We start from the raw sequence: 20,955 nt of genomic DNA on the forward strand, positions 1-20,955 counted from the left end.
TGTAAGTCCCCGTGACAAGGGAAATCGACCCATCCTGGGTTATGTGTGGACTCCTCCAGCCCAAGGGGGGGGATCCGGCCAAGCACCTAACCCAGGGAACCTCCCTCCTAACTTCCCACCGGAGGGCAGAAATTCTCCAAACCCTGGGCAGAACTTTTTCCCCAGATATCCACCCGACTTTCAGCCCCAAAACCATCCATCCTTCTTTCCCCAATTCCCTGAGCCCAGACCACTGAATCCGGGAGAGGGGAGGCCAAGGGTGGAGGGGTATCCAAATCTTCCCAACCCGGGGTATTACCGGAGGAGGGACAGCTACCCTTCCCGGGATCAGCCCAGGGGAGAAAACAGGGCCCCGTATCAGCCTGAGCGGGTTTCCCAGTTAGAGCGCCAGGTTCAAAACATGGTGCGGGATCTGGGTCACATACTGAGGGCTCAGCAGAACCCTCAGATGGGCGTGCCGGCGCAGAACGCACCCAACTCTGGACCTGGTGCTCCAGAACAATGACAGGGGCAGCACCCCGATAACACACCGGTTCCCAGGGAGGAGGCACGAAGGGAAGGGGGGTGTAAAGCCTTGGAGGAAGCTTCCTTCCTCACTTGTAAACAGCCCCTGGAAACCCAGGAACCGGAAACAAAATCTCTTGCCCCTGAAAGTCTGTCTCCTAAGGAGCAGAGGGGGGGTAGGAGAAACAAAAGACCCAAACAGACTCAGTTTGAGGAGGAGGTACAGATCTTCCAATTTGAGGGAGAGGGATCCTCAGAGGATCCTGGGAAAAGGATCTTCTCCTTCAGGGAGGGGGGAACTCCTCCCAAAGAAAAATGGGTCCCTAGGGATGTAAATCCAGACTGGGGAGATGTGGAGACTGAGCTACCGCTGCCCACCATCTCATCCCAGAACCAACAGCAAGAAAATCCCCTGGTTCAAACCCATCCTGGTGACTGCCTCCAAAAAGGGGGGGGCGGCCCAGAACCGGAGCCAGGGGAACCCACAATGGCTCTGATCTCCAGTTGCCAAATTTTTCTTTCAGATTCCCAAGGCTCTCCACAGAATTCTGCCCAAATCTCTTCGCTAGCGATGTCCAAAACCAGAAAATTAGCCCACCAGTTGTCCAAAAATGTACATTATCTGTGCCCCCTTGAGGAGAAGGAGGGAAGATACTATGCCCCGGTACAAGTACAGGGGCAGGGTACAATTTTGGCACTGGTGGACACTGGATCTCAAGCTACCCTTCTGTCCAGAAGGGCCTTTGACGAACTAAAGGCAGGAAGGGGAGAGAATTACCAAATTCCTCTCACCTCTCTTCCTGGACAACTGCAGAACTTTGACGGGAAGGAAATTCCCGTCGAGGGGACGGCAGATTTGGACATTAAAATTGGGCGACATAAGTTGAAACACCCGGTCATAGTTGTGACCCCAGAGGGCACCCCTTGTTTACTAGGGAATGACCTCCTGAGAAGGTTGTCACCCCTAATAGATTGCGTAAACAAGGTCCTCTGGACCCAGACTAGCCGACCAATAAAATTAAAACAGAGTGTCAACCATGTTAGTTTAAACGGCACCTGCCACATGGTTGAACAAAAATCTGACCAAGTAGAATTTCACTTCCAGAATAGCCAAATTCCAGACGTGACAGAAATAGCAGTAGGACAACAGACTGGTGATGGGGGGTCCTCTCTATTTCTGAAAATCAACCTTCCTTCCAGTCTAAAGTGGTATTCCACGCTGGAAGGAAACACTCTGAAATTCTATACCAATCCACAATCTGAAACTCCCACTCCTATAGTCCAGAAAGATGTGAAATCAGCTCAGAGCCTGGCTGAGATTCAGCAAATTGGAGAGCAGTTGTTCATCCCTGTTCAGTTAAATGATGGGAAGGACTCTGTTCTCGCTCGAGTGTGTGTGAACAACGGTAAGAGCTTCATCAGCGAAGCCATGTTCTGCCAACTCCCAAAAGATCCAGCCATTCCCACCTTCAAACTGATAGACAAATGGGAAATGGACCTGGAAGCACCTGATTCCAAACATCTCCTGCCAAGCAGGTGTATGCTCAAAATCTCCATTGGCAACAAGAGCATAGTCCACAATTGTTGGGTCGTGCGAGACGTCCCTGCCGCCTTTTACTTAGGCAGTGACATTCTCAATCGCTTTGCCATTAGTTTGGACCTAATAAACTTCAAAGCTTGGTCCCGATTAGCGGATAATCCCATGGGCTTTGATGATCCAGAAAAAGCATTAGGTCAGCTCAATTGCTACCTTATGCAGTTGAAATTCAGGTTAAAGAGGAAGTCACCATCCCAGAAAGGACCCGACAATTCTCCCTGGAAGTGAGAGTTAAAAGGGGACAAGAATTGAAAAACCCTGATGCTTACATACATCTAAATGCTTCTCTCCAACAGCAAGGGTTGGGGGTAAACCCAACTCCATTAGTCAACATAGAACATGACACCATTCCAATAGAGGTGGATAACAGCGACTTAAAGAGTATTACTCTAGCCGCAGGCACCATTATTGGAATGGCGGTTGGTGACCGACATTTTTCCATTGATTTAGGTAATGAACTGTTAGGACCAATCCCCAAGGACTGTGTTGACAGTGACAGTGAGGACAATACAACACCAGACAGGATTTTTACCCGGCATGGGGGGAACTTCCTGGTGTACACTTCCTGCCCCTACGGTAAGGAAGATGTGACTTGTGACTTCAGGAGGGATGAGGTGATTTTCCAGGTCCATGAGGGCTGCCTTTCCCACCTGAAGCCTCCGGTCCAAATCAGCACTCTGACCAGGGACTTCTCCACCCAGCTGGAGGAGGCCGCGGAGATAGCCAAACCAGAAGTCTTTCCAGGCTTCAGGCAGATGGTGGAAGAGAGAGTCAACCTAGCTGATGCCTGTGTGACTCTGGAACAAAAGCAAAAGTTGAAACAAGTTTTCTTGGATTTCCAAGATCTCTTTGCGGTAGACTCATATGACTGTGGTCGCACTGACATCCACACATCAACAATCCCCACGGACCCTGGCATGACTCCAGTGTTTGTGAAGCAATATCGCTTGCCTCTCGCATCAATGGAGTCCCTTACTGAAATAATTAATAAATAATTAAGAACCTTGAGTCCCGGGGAATAATCCGTCCAGTCCACAGCACCTTCAATAATCCAGTGCTGGGAATATTGAAGCCGAACGGCCAGTGGAGACTCTGCGCCGACCTTAGGGAGCTCAACAAACGGGTCCATACTTCCCAGATCCAGGGGTCACAGGTATTCACTGCAATAGACCTGACCAATGGGTACTGGACCGTGCCTGTCAGTAGGGAGGACCAATACAAACTGGCTTTTACCTTTGGGGGCCAGCAGTACACCTGGACCCGGACTCCCTTCGGATACCTCAACTCCGGCAATGAATTCAACATTTTCCTACATAAGGCCATGCCCGACCTGGGTGCGAGGGGTAACCTGGCTTATGTAGATGATGTCCTCATCAAAAGTTCATCTGTGGAGGAACACATAGCGGAGATCCGTTATGTTCTGACGCAGTTGAGGGCCGCCGGAGCAAAACTTTCCTTTCAGAAAGCACAGTGGTGTAGAACCCGTGTTAATTTCTTGGGGCATGAGATTACTCCTCAGGGTCTCTGTCCCCAGGAAAAGAAAGTGGAAGCACTTCAGAAACTGAAAGACCCCACAACTCTGAGGGAACTAAGGAGCCTCCTTGGACTGAATAATTACAGCAGAAAGTTCATTGAGGGCTACGCAGAGATCACCAGACCCCTGATTCATCTCCTGAAAGGGGGGGTCAAGTGGGAATGGGGTCCAGAACAAGCCGAGGCAGTAAGACAACTCAAGAGAAGCCTCTCACAAGCGCCTTGCCTAGCTTACCCTGTCAGAAACAAGGAGTTCTTCCTGGAGACGGGGTTCTCTAATACGTGCTTGACGGCAGTATTATACCAAAAGCATGACAAGGTCAATAAAGTAATCTCCTATGCGAGAAAAACTTTATCCTCTGTGGAGGAAAAATTCAACGATTGTGAGAAGGCACTCCTGGCAACGGTGTGGGCATTGAAGAATTACCGCCCGTTTATCCAGGGGGAACACATCATAGTGGAGACTCCACACCAGCCTCTGCAATATCTCCAAAGTGACAGAATCCGGGCCGGAAATGTGAGTAATTCCCGAATTACTTCCTGGATTCTGTCAATGCAAGGCTTTCCTGTGGAGGTCAGATATGGCCAAAACAAGAAGAGTCACCTCGCGCAAGGTCTGGCTGACTTGCATGATTGTGCCAGAGAAAACTGTCTCGAGGACGAAAGTCTAAAAATCAAGGACAACATGGAGGCATACCTTAATTCCCCACACAAAGTCTTTGAAGAGGACAAGTGTGAGGGAATGCCCACTGTCTATGTGGATGGATGCTCTTACCATGTTGACAACAACGGGGAGAAAGAACTGGTGGCCGGCGTAGGGAATGCATGGGTGAATGAGTCCCCAGAACCCTCCGCTGGATACAAAATTGGTCCCCGAAGTAGTCAGGTGGCAGAATTGATGGCTGTGCATCAGGCCATCCTCACTGCTGTCCAGCATCAACTCCGCGAACTGGTCATAATCACAGATTCGGATTATGTACGGAACGGGTTCGTGGAGCACCTGGTTAATTGGAAAACCAGAGGCATGTTATGTGCTAACAACAAACCCTTGAAACATGGGAAGTTGATTCAAAACATTGATGATCTGGACACCTCGAATGAGATGACCATCTATTGGAAAAAGATCAAGGGTCATTCCAAAGTAGAGGGACCAGACAAAACTGGAAATGACTTAGCTGATCAGCTGGCCAAAACCGGGGCCATCCAAGGGGATCTAATTGAGATTGAGTCCCTGTTGGGGGAAATCCACGTCACTGCTATCACTAGGTCCCAGACAAATGCTCACAACGACCTTTCAATTGCACAATGGAGTAAGGAGACCCCTGATGCTGATTTGATTACCGCTCAGAAGGGGGATCCAATTATTGGTAAATTTTACCAGCACCTTGAGGACCCTGAGAACTTTCCCCTGACGGATACCGATTACATTGGGAAAGAGGACCTAAGAGTGTTGATGAAATGTCCAAAAATGTTCCGAATCCAAGACGGTTTGTTGGTAAGGAAATCCAAAGCTGGCCACGATCAGTGGGTGGTTCCTACCTCATTCCGAAGCCTGATGTTAAGTCATGCCCATGATGCGGCCACCGCCGGTCATAGGGGGTTTCACACAACACTGGAAATCTTAAGAGAGGTTGCATACTGGCCACACATGGGGCAGGACCTCGACCAATACTTGAAGGGGTGTCTTGTGTGTGCACAATTTCAGCCATCATCCCTCACGCACCGTGCGCCTCTCCAAAAGAGGGGGATGACACTGCCATGGTCAGATTTACAAATCGACTTTGTAGGCCCTGTGATTCGCTCTGCTAGGGGGAATAAGTACATGTTGACTGTGACATGCTTGTTTACCAAGTGGGTGGAATGTCTCCCAGCCCCAAATTGCAAGGCAGAAACGGCAGCTGCCTTGATGATTAACCACATCTTTTCTCGTTTTGGTCTACCTCAAAGGATTGAGTCAGACAGGGGTAGCCACTTCACCAGTGAAGTAATGACAAAGATGTGGGAGATACTGGGGGTCAAAAGGAAGTTGCATATTGCTTACAGGCCAGCTTCTTCTGGGGCAGTAGAGAGATATAACCGAACCATTGTGAGCATGTTAAAGAAGTTTATGGCAGATTCTGGGCCAAGTTGGGATATCCGATTACCTCTGGTCCTAATGCCCATCAGATCTACCCCTTCATCTGCAACCAAAATGTCACCATTTGAGTTGATGACTGGGCGCAAGATGGTGCTTCCCCAGCATTTGCTCTACAGGACCCAAGAGCAGACACTGATAAATGCCTCCACAACTCATGAGTATGTGGAGAATTTAAGGAAACACCTTCAACATGCTTTTGCTTATGCTCAGCGGAATCTAGAAAGATCAGCTGATAGCATGAAGACCCATTATGACCTGAAAACTTCCAGGAAGGAATATCAGGTGGGAGACCGGGTCTATCTATACAACTTCCAAAGGAACCAGGCCAAGCAACGCAAATTTTTGCCTACATGGAAGGGACCCTTTGAGATCATCGACAAGATCTCCCCTGTGGCCTACAAGATCCGCATCCCCAAAGGCGGTTCGGCAGAGGGGGAAGACAAGTGGGTCCACATAAACCAGTTGAAATGTTGCCATCCCAGGCACGCTCTGCAACAACTGGAGGAATCCTCTGGAATCCTAGCGGGTACTGTCTCAGACTAATTCCGTTCCAATCATAAAACATACCACATCTAGTCTCTAAAATATTGTGATTTGCATGAAACTGTCTCTTAGTTATACTGTTTTTTTTTTCAAAATAAGAATGTAATGTTTCGTGATGATGAAATGCATTTGCTGCCCCACTATCTCAACAGTGGTGGAAAAACGTCTATGAGTAGGTATTGCCGCTCTTCCTTTGACGTCCTAGGAGAAAGAAAACCTGGAGACGGGCCAAGGAGGACGATCCGGAGACCGGGAGCAGAGACGCGATGGGCCCTGTGTACCGCCCAATACTCCCATCAGGACCGGCGAGGAGAACCGATCGATCAGTACCGGATGGAGAAGAAGATGCTGAGCTGTGCCATTTTCAGAATTGGAAGAAGATTATGCGGACAGACCGGTGCGTGGGTCAAAACCCTTGTGCACCCGACTCCCCATCGACTCAAATTCAAAGTGCAGTCGCGTGGGGGGGCTTGTTGGGTGTCCTGACCCACGTTTAAGCTATCATGCTACAACATTTGGTGCTGTGGGCTTAGAAAATTCAAGATGGCGGAAAACCCACATGTGCGCCGAAATCCAGGAAAGCTGCGCAGTTTGTGCGCACACCAAAATGGTTGCCTCACTTGCCACCCACCAGTGCGAGAATGATAGGCCGGGTTGCCATGAGGGAAATGGGTTGCCAAAGGAAAAACAGTAACGCCGGTTAGCTTCAAAGCGCTTTAAAACCACCCTGTGTTTCTCTGAAGGCAGGCTCAAAATGTCTATTTTAAACATTGCAACACATCTAAAAACTCACTGGACGCCAGCAGACATTTGGTAGAATGGAGTGTTGTGTGCCTACAAAATCTGGGAAATGAAGAGCCCAAAACAATGCTTATAACAAAACTGCTATGGAGTCAGCAGTTTAAGTTGCACTGGATTTAAAGACACTAAAATCATAAATGTTTAGATTAAATGAGTGACCTATGTTTGGTGTCACATGCCTTTGTAACTGTTGAAATGTCATAGTTTTGCACTTAGAATCAGCATTCTAGCTGCATGTGTAAAATTGCGAGTTAATTTAAAAAGCAACAAAAAAACATGACAGTTAGCTGAAAGTCTGGCTTAAGGAACTTGATTTTGCTTGACAGCTACCCCCATCAGGAGTGAAACTTGAGTCACAACTGTGTTCCCAGGCCTATCTGCCTTTTGCTGGCCACACTAAGGATATACCATCTCTCTGATAATTGAATTAAGGGGAGCCCCCTACAGAATACAGGAGCTCTGAACAATGTAACCCCCTTCACCCAGGCAGATGGTTTATGGCAGGAGTCGTAAATGGTCGTAAAAAGTGGCTTCCTCCTGAAGGAAAGGGGAGGAGCACTGCCTGTGAGAGCAAGCTGGCTTGGCAGAACTGGAAAAACCAGAAATTCAACCTTGTGCTGAGGGTAAACCACACCCCTTTGGGGGCCAGAACATAACTTTAAAAAGATGAATAACTCATAGTACGGACTTGTGAAAATTATTTAAATGATACCATAATTCTTGTGATTTTTCTGCCCACATTTTAAGAGGTTTTTAGAACCGGTGGCATGTTCAGGGGAGTTTTAGCGGAAAAGAGGATATTACTCAAAATGTGTGCATGTGAAAAATCTGACACTTCATCAACTAATGTCCATACTCCTTGCGCACATGTGTGTAAATTTGGGGTAATGTCCGGAATTGCAAACCAGTTAAAAAGTGCAAAATATTGCCATTTCTGAATGCAAGCTCCCAGGAAGAGCAGAGTTTGAACAGGAGATACCTCCTGTGATATGTGAGGGGTGCATATGATTTTAAAACAATATGTACCTCTGCAAATATGTATTTGGTTCAAATCTAGATTTGTGTGTAAGTTGACAGGAGGAGTGGACTTTCTGCAGGCTGTAAAATGACATCACTCTGACACAATTTAGCTCCCCCAATCAGGGGAGAAATGAAAGCTTGGCCAATGATAAGTGGAGAGGGGCTGGCTAGAGATGCTGCTCACACACACCCATTTTCAAAACACATAAAAGCAGAGAGACAGGACAGATAGGGACCTTCAAATCCATTTGCAGCTGGAAGCTCTGCCGGGAAAATCCATACCTTGCCTCCATCAAACCTCCAGAAAGCCAAACTAGAGACTTCAATCTATCCAGAACTAGAGACCCAGACCAGACCAGCAGAGAGAGCTGACCCAGATCACTGTTAGCAGAACCAGAGAGAGCTGACCCAGATCACTGTGAAGTGCAGAGACCAGAGGCGAGTCTAAAACCTGACCAGATCCGTGGCGTGGCCCATTTCATTCAAGAATATAGTGTGAGTACCTAGAAAACTGTGCAGAACCAATCTCTTAGTTAAAATAATATAATTCAATCCTATTTTAATCTAAGTAGAACTGTCTCTTAACTGTCACCTGTCATTTGTAAAGCTGTCACCTGTCATTTTCTAATTGCAAGCTGCACTTGTCTTTTTGAACTTTAAAATTTCAAATCTGAAAAACGACCTTCACCAAATCGCTCATATCTCCGCGACCCTAAAACGATATTGCTAGCCCTTGTAGTTCCTCTGTAATCGCACCAGACGCATTCGCGAATTTTACCGCGATTTGCAAATTTCTCCACTTGCAAAAAGATAGCTGCTTTTGCTTTCCTCTGAAAGAAATTTGTTTGCCTCATAAAAACCATCCCTGCATCATTGCTAGTGTGAGCCTGGACTAATATTAACTAGATACCACTCACCCTGAACCTCTAGAGGGAATTAAAAGCATTTTAGCATATTTTTTCTTCATTTCCAGCACATTTAAAAGCATTTGGGCCTGTGTTTTCAACTTCTGTAGTCTAAGGTGCTGGGGTGAACTGAATCACATTTGATTGCATTTCTGAGAACTGTGTGCTTCCTTCCATTTCCTTGCATTGCATAAAAGGGGGGGGGTGAATTGTCCAAGAAAGTGATTACATTGTCTTTTGCTGAAATCCTATCAAGTTATTTTCTGTATTGCATTTTCATTCCACATTTCATCCATTTGAAACCATAAAAGTATTGTTGCTATCTTATCCATCCTATAACCACTTTATAGTTCTTTCATCTATGTGAAGAGTGGGCCATCTAATGTTCTGTTTTAAAGCTTGGGAACATTAATTCTGATCAATTATGTGGGGCAGGTTTCCTGAAATGATGTGGATGATGCGTATTGGAAATTGCATGAGCACTACAAAAAAAAATGCTTGCGGTTCATGTTTTATGTGCATGGAAATTGTCTGCACGTCGAGTAGGTGATTCCCCTAGTGTGATGCCACCAATACTTAATTAATCGCTGATTTTGACAATAGTGTCTACTTTACATGTTCCAGTTTTTCCATCTGTTAACGTCTAAGTGCTCTGAACAATAAAAATCCTCTCTTTCAAAAATGGGCTGCATGTTTGAAATATCTAATCCAAGAATAAATGCACCCCAGAAATAGCATAATCTCCTCAAACTACATGTACCTTTTATGAATATGTAAAATGAAACTAACAATAATATTTTAAAGAAATATCAGTCACCAAATAGATATAGATTTTCTGTCTACTATAAATTGTTTATACAACCAACACGATTATTTTTAAAGTGTATTATGTCTTCAATTGTTTCAAAATATTTTTAATATTTTCAAACAGGTGAAGAAGTTATTCCTTCCTGGTTGAATATTTCCAACATGCCTGATCACTAGAGTACCAGCAGTGATGATGTTATCATTTGGTTTTGAATTAATTGCCACAGAGGAAGAAAGCCTCTCACATGAATAGCACTGCTGAGAGTTGGCGCTTTTTTAAATTTAAAAAAACACTATTCCATGAAAGAGGCAGAGGAGGAGTTTAGCACATTCTGCATCAAAGCTCTACGCCGTGGGGCTTTACATGTTCAGTCACAAAGCTTGAGGAGATTAATCATGATAAATCATTTGGTGCGAGTGTTCTTGAATTAAGTGGATGATGCTTTTTGGAAATTGGACAAGATGAACTGGCTAATACAACAGGGCTGCAGTCTTTTCTGGTTATATGTGGTCTTAAATCTTTACTGTAGCTGTGGTTGTGTATAATTAACCTGCACCTATTAAAGGTGCTGCTAGCAACAACTAGAGTTTTCAAACATTTGCAGCATTGGCACACTCTATTTGAAGAGCTTTTTCGAAATTCTAGAGTGGTGGCTTAATTTCTTGTGGCATTGTTTTTTTTAGAGTTGTCATTTTTGGTTTGTTGTTTTGTATTTTTGGCACCATTTGGACATTTGAATGTGTGTAACATTGATCTTGAAAACACTAAGACGTAGCTCTTCTAATGTTTTGTCAGAAAGCTTGGAAACATCAATTATGATAAATCATTTGGTGCAAGTCTTTTGGGATGATGTGTATTGGCAATTGCATGAGATGGTCTGGACCATACTAGGCTGCAGTCTTTTTTGGCTCATATGTGTTCTGATATGTTTATTGTAGCTCTGAGCGGTGGTTGTGCATAATAAACCTCCACCCATTAAAGTTGCTGCTAGCAACAGCCAGAGTTTTCGAAAACTGTTAGCACTGGCACACTCTATTTGAAGAGTCATTAGAAATGCTAGAGAGGTTCAAATAGGAGGCTTCATTTTTTGTGATATCGGGCCTCATTATGAGATCGGTGGTAGCCGTGCCGGTAAAACCAGTACAGCTGCCACCAGAATCATTTTTGTCCGGCGACCGGGAATGGGCAATTTCCAGGGCATTACGGGCCCTGCGGACCAGGTAATTGTCCATTCCCGGGCACCGGAAACTATTGCTCCCTATTCCCATATGAGTCCCATTAGACTCAATGGGAATGGGGGGGCCGGATGCACCGGCACCATCCGTTAATGGTGCCGGTGCATCTGACATGGTCTGCTTGTGGCTGTTGGTACGACAGAAGTCACCTGTGAGCAGACCTCATAGTTTGCCAGTCCGATAACAATGGTACCGGCAAGCTTACTGGTACCGTTGTTACCGGACCAGCAAGCTTTAAATGAGGCCCATTGTCTTTTTCGAGTTGTAGTTTTCGTTATTTTATATGTTCGTTCCAGTTTGACATTTTAATATGTCTAACATTGTGCAAGCACACAGTAAGACGTAGCCCTTCTAATATTCCCTTTTTTATGTTTTGAGGCATTGGGCCTCATTACAAGTCCGGTGGTAACCGTGCCGGTAAAACGGCAGGTTGTCACCAGACTTGTACATTTTACCGTTGCCTGGCTAGCCGGAAAGACTGGGGCATTACAACCCCGGCAGTCTGGGAAGTCAGGCGCCGGTAAAAGGTTTTTCCCCATTCCCATAGAATCTAATAGGATTCTATGGGAGTGGGGAACACGGAAGCACCAGCACCGTTTATAACATCCTTACATTCTTGGTAAGTTAAAGTAACATCCTTATTGTTATGTCCTCGACACATGTTTCTCGGTCTTGTTTAGGCAGACAGTTCTTCAGGAGGAAAGGAAAGCCTGTCAGTCGGCTTTTTAATTTGTATTCAACAGCTAAAATGTCGAATAAAACAATACACAATCAGTATCATCTTCATCATACCATTTTTTAGACATAACACAACACACTCAGACTCTTTTATGTTCAAGGACTGGTTTTTGTGTTCATTAGGTTTAAGAAAGAAGAAAAATAGTACTCACTTCTTCTTTAGTAAGGTTTTGCTTATTATGTCTTCTCAATGATAGAGCTTTTGATATGATATGCTTTTGTTTCCAAAGATTCACGTCAGTTTGCTCTTTTAGAGTGATATCTAGGTGAAAACAAATATGTATGTATATAGACTTTGCTTACACTTTTGTACTTGCTTTAGTTCTAGCTCTTGTAACCATAAAGAGAATGCACCAGTTTGGTGCCCTGAAAATGAGCGTCCGCTTACCTCTAAAAGATGTCATATGATAGAGAGAAGGATTTTCTTTCTGTAGAGAAGTCCTGATCACAGCGTGATAACCTGCGATCCGGTATGCTTAACTCCCGAATGTTGTTCTATGTCGAATTGCGCTCATGTGACTCTCTTGGTCACATGAGCCCGAAATCGCCATTTTGAATTGGGACACTTTCTAATAGTGGTGTTTTTTATTTTTCTTAGAAGGGTGACCTGGTCTGTTTTACGAAGAAAGTGTCCTGGCCACTGCATGATGGCCAGCTGTCTAATATGTATAAGGTTTCCAAATATAGTTTAGAGATAGGTTTTGATGTCTGTTTGCGGTCACATGATTCTCTTGGTCACGTGAGAACTAAACCGCCATTTTGAGTTGGGAAATTTACATTGGTAAGACTATTGATCCTCTTTGTGTTGTGTTTATTATGTACTAATCCTTGAACATAATCCCTACAGTGCTAGGTATATATTGATACAGTATAACATATGTAAATCAATATATTTACATTCATTTTTACATAAAGGAAGAACATTTTTTGAGTCATTGTTCATGAGCTAATTTCTGAATACAATCTTCTCCAGTTAATTATTTCTTGATATTTATAAAAGATGGATCAGCTTTGCATCTGTGTTTAGACCCGTATGGCAAGTGTCAAGAGTATATATCCAGAAAGCTTCTAAGGATCTCAGAATTCTTTCCAAATTTCCACTTCTATGAGGTTTTGTGATTTTTTCGATTCCCAAAAATGTAATTTCAGTTTTTGGTTGAATATTGTGTTCCGTCAGGTGATGATAGCCAAGTGGATATCTCATGTCTTCTTTTATTATGGGTCTGAAATGTTCTTGTATTCTGATTTTAAGCTTCCTTGTCGTGCTTCCAACATAAAGTTTGTGGCATATACATTGTATTGTGTAGATCACTACTTTGGTATTATAATTGATGAAATCCTTAATTTTGTGTGTTCGTCCATTCGGTAGTTGTATATTTGTTTTTCCATTTTCAGAGTATACACAGCTTTGGCATTTACCACATTTGTAGTTTCCCTTGAGGGGCTCACTGTCCCATAGTTGTGACAATCCTTTATTGTTTTTTTTAGATGCAAAATGTGAGTGGCTTAGAATGTCTTTCAGACTTTTGGCTTTTTTTAAAGTAATGTTTGCTTTTTCTTCAAGATAGCCAGATATATCTGGATCCATTTGTAAAATATGCCAGTTTTTGTTTAGAATTTGTTTTATTTGCTTAACATTTGAGCTGTACATGGTGATATATCTTAGCTTATGTTGTTGGCTTTCGTTTGTCTTTACATTTTTATTTCCTAGGAGATGTCTTGGTGTTGTTTTTGTTTTGTTGTAAATCTTGTTTAGATGCCCACTTTGGTATCATCTTGCTTCAAATTTTTTTATTGAATTTCTTACATGTTTTTCATTTTCTTGTGATTCAGAACAGTTCCTTTTTATTCTTAGCATCTCACCATATGGGATACTCCTAATTACATGTTTGGGATGATGACTGTCTGCAGCCCTACAGATAAGGTGCCTATCTTGGCTTTATACGCATGGAATTAAAGCCATTGCGGAGCATTTAATTTTCTTCTGCGTACCGTTTACGCTGTATTTATTTTCATTAAAAAGCATACTTTCCTCCACTCGATGGCAGTATAGGGCAATGATCAGTGGGGTTAACTAGATTTTTGGGACTTCTAGTTTACCATTCAGGCTTAACATGTTGATGTAAGGATTTACATGTTGCCATGTGGTGTTATTATGCAATTTGTGTTTTTGGAAGTAAACTCTTTAAGACATCATTAGTGTAGGCCTTGAAATCCAAACTATTACTTAACAGAGTTTCTAGGCTCTAGAATTTTGAAAACGAAGCTGTGTAAGTACCAGGTACTTGTAAGTTATTTTATGGCAGAATATTTTCCACAAGGGTAATAAAATGGTTAAAGCCAAGACAGACAACTTTGATCTACAACTCTTTTGGGCTACGGGTCTGATTTTATGTATGCATTGTGTATATGTTGGATATGTTTTAATCTCTTGCAGAGGAGAAAAATCATTTTTACTCTCTTGAAATTACATTTATGCTCTAATTTTAAAAATCATGCGTAAAATACTCCCACCTCAAAATCTTATCTGGAGCACTGACTGTCTGCATGTAAGATGGTATTTCCAGCAGTTGGTTTAACATATAGTGCAGTGAGTATTTTTCCATTTTTGATGTAAAGTTCTAGATCTAGAAATTGAATTGAGTTAGAGCTTTCATTCATTGTAGATTTCAAGTTATATTGGTTTGTGTTGTGGTAGTCATGGTATTTTCTAAAATCTGTAGATTCTCCATTCCAGATCAGAAAGATGTTGATATATTGACCACAAAAATGATGTTGTTTGTTTTGGTAAAGGCTTCATTTGTCCAAGCATTTTCCAGTTCAAAATGTCCTACCTATAGATTCAGATAGGGTCTGTGCGAATTTCGCACCCATGGCCGTCCCTTGCCTCTGCCTATAGACCTGATCGTTAAAGAAGAAGACATTGTTGTTTAGAGCGAAATTGAGCATTTCCAAAATCATTTAATTCTGTCTGTAGTAGGAGACTGATCTCATCTTTAGAAAGTAGTTGGTTGTTTCTAAACCTTTTTCATGGGGTATGCTCGCATATAAAGATGAGACATCACGTGTAACAAGTTTGTAATTTGGTTCCCAATTGATTTCCTCCACCTGCTGGATGACATGGTTTGAATCTTTATGAACGAGGTTAGACCTGCCACTAGGGCTGCAGATGTGTATCTATATTCTTGGATATAGGCTCTGTGATAGATCCAATGCTGTTGATGATTGGCCTAAATGATGGAAATATTTCATAAGGTTTGTGCATATCTAGTGGTCAGATGCTGTTAAAAAATACCAATATGCATCGTTAAAAGCCATGCCTAGTAGCCCTTCACTGTTTTCAAATATACAGTGGACAACATTCAAAGCTGTAGTCAGTGGCCATGGCTGTCCACAAATAGCACGGTGGGGAACAGGGCTGGGAAACATGTTTTTGGGCATTTGATCTTGGGAAGAGGGGCTGATAAGGGTGGGGGAGTGAAAGATGGATGATATAGGGCTATTTGTTTAGGTGGAAGAAGAGCTTTTTGGGGCGGCAGTCCGTGGACTCCATTGTAGTCGCGCACAGTCTGCGGACAGGGGCTTGGGTGGGCGGCTTATGTGGTGACTGCAGGCAGGCTGTAAAATGATGGGAGGATATTTGCATAGGTTAAAAATAGGCCATGTACCAGAGAATCTAGGCACTGGCACAACTAACACAGTATAATATGGCGAAGCAACAATGCATTTGGCAACAAATATTGCAGTAGGTAGTGTTTGGAGGGCAGTTGGAGAAACATGTTTGGCGTTATTTGGTGACTTAAAGAGGGCTAGTTAGATTAGGGGGAATGGAATCTAGATGATATGGTGATGTTGCTATTGGTGAAAAATAGGGTTGGCGGCATATTTTGATGTCTGCTTTACATTGGGAAGTTACGGGCAAATTGTTGTGTGTTGGTTGTGGCCAGTGGCTCGATTCGTGGTTGTATGACCGTATTATGCTGTGGTGGTTGCAGCCAGTCCCTAGACTCTTGGGTGCATGGCCTACAGCCGCCAGTCTCTAGACTCTTGTGAGTCTAGGGACTGGCCACAAACACAACAGCACAATACAGCAATGCACACAGGAATCTAACCACTGGCTACAAGCATTGTAATAATATGTGTACAGAAATGTAATTCTGCCATTGGAAAGAACCATTTCAATAATTTGTGTATAGTAATTATGCATACTGTATAGGCAATGTATCGTTTTTGGAACACAGTGACGCAGTACCATTGAAGTGGAAATTGTACTATTCATTGATGTACCATTGGGGACACAGGTTGACTTTATTGTATATGGTAATGCAGGAGAAATCTTTGCTGGTTTCTCTGTGAAAAAAACAAACATTGCATAATATGTTAGGTAAGGTACTTCACAATGTTGCATTGCACACAATCTCACATATTCATGTACTGTTTAGACCCACATAATTAGTACATTCCAAGTACTATGCTTCAAACAACATTACTATGCATTTTGCACATGTGTTTGGTTGCAAATTCATTGGGTCTGTGGAGAAACGAAATCCATGTAGGATTTAAAAAAAACCCTAGTACATTTATTTGATGTTACATGTCACACTATGTTTGTTTGAAGTGTGCAGTACTTAAAGGAATATTTAAGGTGCACAAATAAGTGCATTTCCTGTTACAAGCACTGTTGCAGTGGGCATATGTGTTTTGCCAGTTTTTAAGATTATCCTTTGATGCAGTTTGAGTCCTGTTGTTGGATTCCAAGTATTTTACCATTGGAAACTAATATTGTAGTACTATGGGTGCAGTTAGATACCAGTTGGCATATTCTGCGGACATCAAGTGCCACATCCGTGGCTTTTGAGTATGGCAGGCATGGAAATGGGACTGTGGATCCCAGGAGATTGGCCAATAAGGTTTCCTGGGTGTGCTATACAAGGAGAGAGTGTGCCAGAAGATCTGTTAGATGAGAGGAGTGGAGATGGCTATGGCTATGGCTGTGTCTTTCAGGAGGCAGTGTGTGGATTCTGGGGGATTAGGGTAGGAGATTGGACTATAAATGATGTGAGGATGTTTGCATAGGTTAGAAACAGGCCATGTACACGAGAATCTAGACACTGGCACAACTACCACAGTGTAATACGGCCATGAAACCAAGAATTTAGCAACAACTATTGCAATAGGTAGTGTTTGGAGGGAAGTTGGAGAAACATGTTTGGGGTTATTTGGTGACTGCAACAGGGCTTGTTAGAATAGGGTTGTGGAATGTAGATGATATGGTGATATTGCTATTGGTGAGAAAAAGGGTTGGCTGTATATTTTGATGTCTGCTGATGTTGTTTACATTGGGAAGTTAATGGCAAATTGTTGTGTGTTTAGTTGTGGCCAGTGGTTAGATTCCTGGTTGCATGGCCGTATTATGCTGTGGTGGTTGTGGCCAGTCTCTAGACTCTTGGATGCATGGACTGGCCACAACCACCACAGCATAATATGACCATGCAACCAAGAATCTGGCCACTGTCTACAAGCATTGTACTAATATGTGTACAGAATTGGAATTCGGCCATTGGAAAGATCCATCACAATAATTTGTGTATAGTCATTATACATACTGTATAGGCAGTGTATAGTTTTTGGAACACAGTGACACAGTACCATTGAAGTGCAAATGGTACGGTTCATTGATATACAATTGAGGTCACAGGTGGACTTTGTTGTTCATGTAATGCAGGAGAAATCTTTGCTGCTTTCTCTGTGAAAAAAAAACATAGCATATTATGTTAAGTAAGGTACTTCACAATGTCGCATTGCACACAATCTCACATATTCATGTACTGTTTAGCCCCTCATAATTAATACATACTAAGTACTATGCTTCAAACAACATCATTGTGCACTTTGCACAGTTGCTGTGTTTAGTTGAATAATCATTGGGTCTGTGGGAAAAAAAATTCATGCAGGTTTTTTAAAAAAACAGTACATTTATTGCCATTATGTGTCACGCTATGTTTGTTTGAAGTGTGCAGTACTTAAAGGAATGTTTATGGTGCACAAATAAGTGCATTTGCTGTTACAAGCACTGCTGCAGTAGGAAGAATTGCAATGGTGTATGTGTTTTGCTTTTCAAAGGTGCTGGTGGTATGGCTGAACTTAGATACCAGTTGAGGTATTCTAACTGTTTATAATTTCGCAGTTTTTAAGAATATCCTTTGATGCAGTTTGATTCCTGTTGTTGGATTCCAAGTACTTTACTATTGGATTCCAAGTATTTTACTATTGGAAACTAATATTGTAGTACTAGGTGTGCAGTTAGATACCAGTTGGTGTATTCTGCAGACAGCACATGCCACATCCATGCCTTTTGAGTATGGCAGGCATGGAAATGGGACTGTGGATCCCAGGAGATTGGCCAATAAGGTTTCCTACGTGTGCTATGTAAGGAGAGAGTGTGGCAGAAGGTATGTTTGCTAAGAGGAGTGGAGATGGCTTTGGCATTATCTTTCAGGAGGCAGGGTGTATGGATTCTAGGGGATTTGTGGATCCATTGGTTGCAGGTGTATGCAGAGCAGTGTGGAGTAGCTGACCATCTTGGATTTCCTCATGTTGATGTAAACTGGTATGGAGTGCGTGGCATAAAGTGGGTACACTTGCTCCCATTTTTTTGGCAATTTGTTCACGCTTCAACATCCGGACATTATCATTGTTTATTGTGGAGGAAACAGTTTTTACCATGTTACTGGAATTTCAATGCAGTTTGCAATGAAGGAGACATTTGGAAAAATCATGTGCGTGTTCTCGAACTCCTGAGTAATTTTTTCTTGCATTGCCCAGAGACAGATGTGGCTGCGCTCCGTTCATTTGGTCCGCAAATGGAGAAAGCGAGGAGCAATGTCAACAAGGCTGTTTGTGCATTTTTGAGAGATGTTGGCATGTCATCCTTCGATAATGAAACATAACATTTCTTAGCACCAATATTTTTCGCTGAGATGGAGTCCATCTTACGAATGCTGGCTATCAGCTTTTTTTGCAACTATAGCAAGCATTCCAAAATGCTTTGCAGCCCTTTTTGCAACTATAGCAAGCATTTTGCTGTAGGTGCTGCCTACAAAAGGAAAAATTGGAAAAAAGGGTCTTTTCAGAGCCACCACTTTCTCACGCAAAAGACTGCAATGTTTTTGATGGCACACCAGCCACATTTCTGGGATGTCCGGGGACTACTGCGCTGTCTGCGGACTTCGAAGGCTCTGCGGGAGCTTGCATTGTTTTTTGGTACTTCTAATTTTGAACTGTGAAAGGTGGCTCTGAAAAGAACCGTTTTATTTTTGATTTTGTGTTTTTTATGATTTTTTGGGCTTTTTTTGACAGGACACACAAGGGAGGGAAGGGAGGGGAGGGATGGGGAGGGGCACCAACCACAGGGATGAAGGGGCAAGTGGAGAGAGGAAGATGTTGGGTGGGCCTCACTTAGGTAGGGGGCACTGTTTCTCATGCTCCCAGACCATAGCCTCTAAAGCACTTCAAAACTGCCTCCCCCTGCAGAGTACTGCCTCACAGTGTATACAGAGTAGAGTGATCATTGAAAGGTAAGGATCCACTGCGTCATGTATGTCCTGCAAGGCATGTTCAGGCATCCGCTGCCCCACAGGAGTGTCTCTTGTGGTGGCAGGAGCAGATGTTGAGGATGGGTCAGAGGATGTCAACCTGCTACCAGGTAAAGGGATTACCATCCGAACTGCTGCCTTGTGGTTCGACCTTAGGTGTCGCTGCATGGAGGTGGTCCCGTAGCTATACAGTCCAGGCATTCCACGACTGAGTACACTCAGTGCATCAAACCTTGGCCCCACACACTTTGGGTACCCCTGAATGGTGGTAAATAGTCTCCACACCCATGACTCACACTGACAACCGGTAACACGGATTTCCACTACCTCATCCTCTTTGTGTTCTTGATCCCACTCTGCATCACCACGCCTGTTCCCCTCTCAGGTCCTTCAGATGGTGATCGTGGTGGTGGTAGTGGAGGGGGTGGTGTTGGTGGTGCTGAGGCAGCAGCCATGGATGCCATTGCAGATGAAAAGCAGCACATCAAAAGTAGCACACCAGAAACAGCAATGAAAGAGGTGCTCAGTCCTGGTCAGCCAGAAACACAATTAGGAGCAGCAGTAGGGTTTGGCTTTTTATAGGGGTGTGCTCCGCGGTCAGTCGCACACGCTGTGGACACTTCGTGGACACTTCGTGCCTCAGGTTGGGCTCAAAAAGTTTCAAAAAGTCTCTAGACCTCTGCCAGGGGGAAGTTTCAGATTAAAACACCCTGGATTCACCAAAGAAATCACTTTTAAATTGTCTGGTGGACAGTGTCCACGGAAAGGTCTGTTGTTCAGCGTGGGTGCGGTCACGTTATAACAAACCCAGATGTCCGCAGATAGGACAGCTGTCTGTAGGACACCTATTGCTTGGGATGCACTGTGCGCATATGCCCAGGTGTCCGTAGGACAGGTTTGGGATCGACAAACTAATTAACAGTGTGAAACGTGAGAGCAGACAGTACTGGACAGGCGCAATGTTTGGAGGGCACAGGGGAGCAGATGCGCATGCGCCCAGGTGTCCGCAGGACAGGAGTGGGACCCCCAAACTAATTAAAAGTGCATCACAAGTTTACAGACCTCTGCAGACTGAAGCAGTGTTCGGAGGGCACAAGGGATTGGATGCGCATGCATCCGGGTGTCCGCCGGTCAGGGGTGGGACCCCCGAACTAATTAAAGTACATCACGACTTTACAGACATCTGCGGACAAGAGCGGTGTTCGGAGGGCACAGGGGATCGAATGTGCATGCGCCCAGGTGTCCGTGGGACCGGGGTTGGACCCCCAAACTAATTAAAAGTGCATTACAACTTTACTGAGAATTGTGGACAAAAGCGATGTTCGAAAGGCACAGGGGATCAGATGCGCATGTGCCCAGGTATCTGCAGGACAGGATAAGAACTCCTGAATCCTATAAAGGTGCATCATGACTTTGCAGACATGTCCGGACCTGTGCATTGTTCAGGGGTACCTCCATTTTGGATTGCGGTCAGCCCTAACAGTCACGCTGACCACGTACTCCAAATTAGGCTTTTAAAAAAAACACACACACCAAGAG

The sequence above is a fragment of the Ambystoma mexicanum genome, chromosome 4q (genome assembly GCF_040938575.1).
Source record: "Ambystoma mexicanum isolate Mex_15411 chromosome 4q, UKY_AmexF1_1, whole genome shotgun sequence".
NCBI lineage: Eukaryota > Metazoa > Chordata > Amphibia > Caudata > Ambystomatidae > Ambystoma > Ambystoma mexicanum.